Source organism: Triticum dicoccoides, chromosome 5B, assembly GCF_002162155.2.
Source record: "Triticum dicoccoides isolate Atlit2015 ecotype Zavitan chromosome 5B, WEW_v2.0, whole genome shotgun sequence".
In the NCBI taxonomy this organism is placed as follows: Eukaryota; Viridiplantae; Streptophyta; class Magnoliopsida; order Poales; family Poaceae; genus Triticum; species Triticum dicoccoides.
In genome coordinates this window covers 143727300-143732739 of record NC_041389.1, presented here as the reverse complement: position 1 = coordinate 143732739, position 5440 = coordinate 143727300, and positions in this window count along the sequence as shown.

The following is a 5440-nucleotide window of genomic DNA, read 5'->3' as shown; positions in this document are numbered from 1 at the left end:
CAATCTGGTGATGAACGTGAACCTAGTGATAATGTTAATGATAATGTTCATGTCGATGCTCAACCTAGCAATAATACTAATGTAGAGATTGAACCTGCTGTTGATCTTGATAACCCACAATCAAAGAATCAACGTTATGATAAGAGAGATTTTGTTGCTAGGAAGCACGGTAAAGAAAGAGAACCATGGGTTCAGAAATCCATGCCTTTTCCTCCTAAGCCATCCAAGAAAAAGGATGATGAGGATTTTGAGCGCTTTGCTGAAATGATTAGACCTATCTTCTTACGTATGCGCTTAACATATATGCTTAAAGTAAACCCTTATGCTAAATACATGAAGGATATTATTACAAATAAAAGAAAGATACCGGAAGATGAAATTTCCACCATGCTTGCTAATTACATTTTTAAGGGTGGAATACCTAAGAAACTTGGAGATCGAGGAGTACCAACTATACCATGCTCCATTAAAAGAAACTATGTTAAAACTGCTTTATGTGATCTTGGAGCCGGTGTTAGTGTTATGCCTCTCTCTTTATATCGTAGACTTGAATTGAATAAGTTGACACCTACTGAAATATCTTTGCAAATGACCGATAAATCAACCGCTATACCTATCGGTATTTGTGAGGATATGCCTGTTGTGGTTGCAAACGTCACTATCTTAACGGACTTTGTTATTCTTGATATTCCCGAGGAAGATAGTATGTCGATTATCCTTGGTAGACCCTTTTTGAATACTGCAGGGGATGTTATTGATTGCAACAAAGGCAATGTCACTTTTCATGTTAATGGTAATGAGAATACGGTACACTTTTCGAGGAAACAACCTCAAGTTCATAGCATCAATTCTATTAGAAAAATTCCAACTATCATTATTGGAGGTTTTGAATTTTCTCTTCCTACTGTCAAGAAGAAATATGATATTCTTATTATTGGGGATGTGCATATCCTTGTTGAGGTAACCTAGTGTTATTCGAAATTTCTCCGGTTCCATGTTATTCGGAATGAGTTTGTTAACAAGACTTGATCAACCTTGTTAGTGGATTCCTTTTGATGAGCATGAGATGGATGAAACTAGAAGGCACAACCTTCTGTACCCTCCTTTTACTTTCTGTTATTTAGTTTAAATAAAGTAAAAATAGTATTTTCTGTCTGTTTTCTGAATTATCCATGCAATAAAAAATATCTCAAAAATAAAAGTTCTCCAGATGCCCTGCAAATTTTTGTATGATTTTTTCTGGAATATTTGAGAATATCTAGCACTGAGAACACAGTAGGGGGAGCTGGCACCTGACCACGAGGGTCCAGGGCGCGCCCATCCCTATAGGGTGCGCCCCCGTGGCTCATGGGCACACGGTGGCCCCCCTCCACTTATTCCTGCACCCACACTTCATCTTCCTCCCAAAAAAACCACCACCCAGCTCAATCACGAGTTCTAGCTCATTTTGCTGCGATTTTCGATCTCCTTGCTCAAAGCTCCATTCACAAAACTACTTTGGAAGATTGTTCCTTGGTATGTGACTCCTCCAATGGTCCAATTAGTTTTTGTTCTAGTGCTTTATTCATTGCAAATTTTTTCTGCCTAGGTGACCCTGTTCTTGAGATTGCATGTCAAATTTATATGGTCCCAAGTAATTCTAATGCATGATATAGCCTCTAGGCACTTGTGGGAGTAGTTGTTATCAGTTTTATTGAGTTTGGTTCACTTTTATTTTGAGTTACTAAAAATTTCAGAAATTTTTTAGTGGAAGAAATATGTCCAGGAAAATGTACCAAGGTGGTTCTTCAACAAAGGAAGGACCCAGGCTCGCAATGCATGAGCAAGATGACGAACCACCGAGGGAAGCTGACGTGCGGCCTTGTGAATGGCCACCAGAGGAGTTTATGGTTAATGCAGGCATCAAGGATGAATTTGATGCATATGTGTGTAATGCCGATCTTGAGGACTTCATGCAAGATAAGTGTCTTCAGTACTACTATTTGACTGATTCATTTGTGAGAAGGTTTAAATTTACATCTTCGCGTAATTCTCCGAGTGTCCTGTTTGATATTTATGATAAATCATATACCATGGACCTAGAAGACTTCACTACTGCCTGCAAACTCCCGCAGTGGGGCAATGTTAATAAACCTGTAAATCTGAATATAAAGACTTTCTTGCTAGTATCACTGTGGGAGAATCTAGAGATATAGCACAAGTTACCATAGGGAGCATTCATTTTCCTGCTATACATTATTTTGCTCTCTTCATTGGTAGATGCATTAATGGTAAGGATGAAGCATGTCACATGTGTGTTCCTGATCTTTGTGTTCTCAAGAGTGCTGTATTAGGTGATAAAGAATGCAACTCGGGGGCAATTGCTGCACGTAGGTTGCATAATAATGGTTTAGTTGGAGATTTATTTGGAGGGATTTATGCGACCAGTGTGGCTAATTATCTTGGTATACCTCCACATGAAGATGATAGGGAGTTGCCTCCCGCTTATTTAGATTATAATGCCATGGTCAGCCATCACTTTCTTGAGAGGAATGAACAATTCCTCCAATTGACTAATCTTTGACAGACGTCGCGCTGTCCATATTACTCTCCCTGCTCCTGCCCTCTTTGATTATCAGGCAAAAAGAAGATATGTTATCACCAGGGAGGAGGCAAACGAGTATGAGAGGAGGGCGGAGGCAGCTCGCCGCCATGCCACAGCTCAGGAGGCATTGGCTACTGCATCTCAGTACGACCCCAGTTACAACTTCGGATATCAGTCAGGCTATCCATGGCCATAGACCAACTTAGACCAAAAGCCTATGCTTGGGGGAGTACGTATTTCTCACCGACTTTACATTCATGTTCACACACTCATTCTAGTTGTCGGTGCTCATACCTTTTTCATTGTACTATCCGTGCTAGTTTAATTTCTTTTTCTAGCTTTCTTCTTATGTGTTTGATAAACCTTAAGAAAAACCAAAAAAATAGTTAGTTTAATTTCCATGGTTGTAGTAATAATTAAAAGAAAACCCAAAAAGATTTCGCATTCTTCTTTTGCTTGTTGAGAGGTTTCCCGTGTAAATAGTTTTATTACTTTTCTTTCCCTTGGGGGTCAAGAGGAGAAGACCATAATGAAAATGTTTAGTGGCTCTCATATGCATGATTGTTTATTTAACCAAGAGCCCATATTACTTTGTCTTCTCCCTTGAGTTGAATGCTTGCAGATTCCAGCTTAGTCCAATGCACGTGCACTATTATTATTATACACACCGTACGGTCGTGCAAGTGAAAGGCAATAATGACGATATATGATGGACTGATTGAGATGAGAGAAGCTGGTATGAACTCGACCTCTCTTGTTTTTGTAAATATGATTAGTTCATCGTTCCTGATTCAGCCTATTATGAATAGACATATTTGTAATGACAATTAGAGATTATAGTTGCTTATGCCATGCTTAATTAGCTAGGAGCTTATAATGGAGTCAAATGGCAGTGTGGGTATTATGCAAAATACTATTCTAAGGAATAACTATGGCTTATCCAACTTTGGGGCGTATGTGGACACGGGATCCTAATGTTAGAGTTAGTAAATTCGTTTAACCCGAGTACAAGAGAGTTTAGAGTCCAGGAGTAAAGATCGAGGAGTAAAAGATCCTAATACCACCCAATGGCGACGTGGGCCCGGAAGAAACACAACCATGTTAGTAAAAGTTTTGTAGTGACTAGACTCGACTTCGGCCAAGAAGTTGGAAGGGGGGTCCCTACAGGCAGTCGGCTCTGATACCAACTTGTGTCGGCCCCGATTCAATTGTACACTAATCATACACGCAAACGTGTATGATCAAGATTAGGGACTCACGGGAAGATATCACAACACAACTCTAAAAACAAATAAGATCATACAAGCTTCATATTACAAGCCAGGGGCCTCGAGGGCTCGAATACATAAGCTTGATTATAAACGAGTCAGCGAAAGCAACAATATCTGAGTATGGACATAAGTTAAACAAGGTGACATAAGATGGCTAGCACAAACTGGGATACATATCGAAAGAAGCGCATGCCTCTTGCCTGGGATCCTCCTAAACTACTCCTGGTCGTCGGCGGCCTACACATTGTTGTAGGCACCCTTGGGGTAGTAGGGGTCGTTGTCGACGTTGGCGTCTGGCTCCTGGGCTCCAACATCGAGTTGCGACATCCGAGAAGAATGGAAAGGAGGAAAAGAGAGAGCAAAGCAACCGTGAGTACTCATCCAAAGTACTCGCAAGCAAGGATCTACACTACATATGCATTAGTATCTATACAAAGGGGTAATATCGGTGGACTGAACTGCAGAATGCCAGAATAAGAGGAGGATAGCTAGTCCTATCGAAGATTACGCTTCTGGCAGCCTCCATCTTGAAGCATGTAGAAGAGCGTAGCTGGTAAGTTCACCAAGTATCATCGCATAGCATAATCCTACCCGATGATCCTCTCCTTGTCGCCCTGCGAGAGAGTGATCACCGGGTTGTATCTGGCACTTGAAAGGGTGTGTTTTATGACGTATCCGGTTCTAGTTGTCATAAGGTCGAAGTTCAACTCCGGGTTGTCCTGTTACCATGGACACAACTATTCGAATAGGTCAATCTTCCCTGCAGGGGTGCACTTTTATACCATTTTTGGAACTAACCTATTAACCGGAGGCCCAACCCATATTTCTGTTTTTTTGCCTATTTTAGTGTTTCGCAGAAAAGGAATATCAAACGGAGTCCAAACGGAATGAAACCTTCGGGAGAGTTCTTTTTGGAACAAACGCAATGCAGGAGACTTGGAGTGAATGTCAAGAAGCAGCCAAGGAGGCCACGAGGCAGGGAGGCGCGCCCTAGGGGGGTGGGTGCGCCCCCCACCCTCATGGGCCCCTCGTGGCTCCCCTGGCCGACTTCCTTCGCCTATATATACTTGCATAACCTAAGAACATCCAGGAGCACCACGAAACCCTATTCCCACCGCCGCAACCTTCTGTACCCGTGAGATCCCATCTTGGAGCCTTTTCCGGCGCTCCGCCGGAGGGGGAATCGATCACGGAGGGCTTCTACATGAACACCATAGCCTCTCCGATGAGTTGTGAGTATTTTACCACAGACCTTCGGGTCCATAGTTATTAGCTAGATGGCTTCTTCTCTCTCTTTGAATCTCAATACAAAGTTCTCCTTGATCTTCTTGGAGATCTATTTGATGTAACTCCTTTTGCGGTGTGTTTGTCGAGATTCGATGAATTGTGGGTTTATGATCAAGTTTATCTATGAGAAATATTTGAATCTCCTCTGAATTCTTATATGTATGATTTGTTATCTTTGCAAGTCTCTTCGAATTATCAGTTTGGTTTGGCCTACTAGATTGATCTTTCTTGCAATGGGAGAAGTGCTTAGCTTTGGGTTCAATCTTGCGGTGTCCTTTCCTAGTGACAGCAGGGCCAA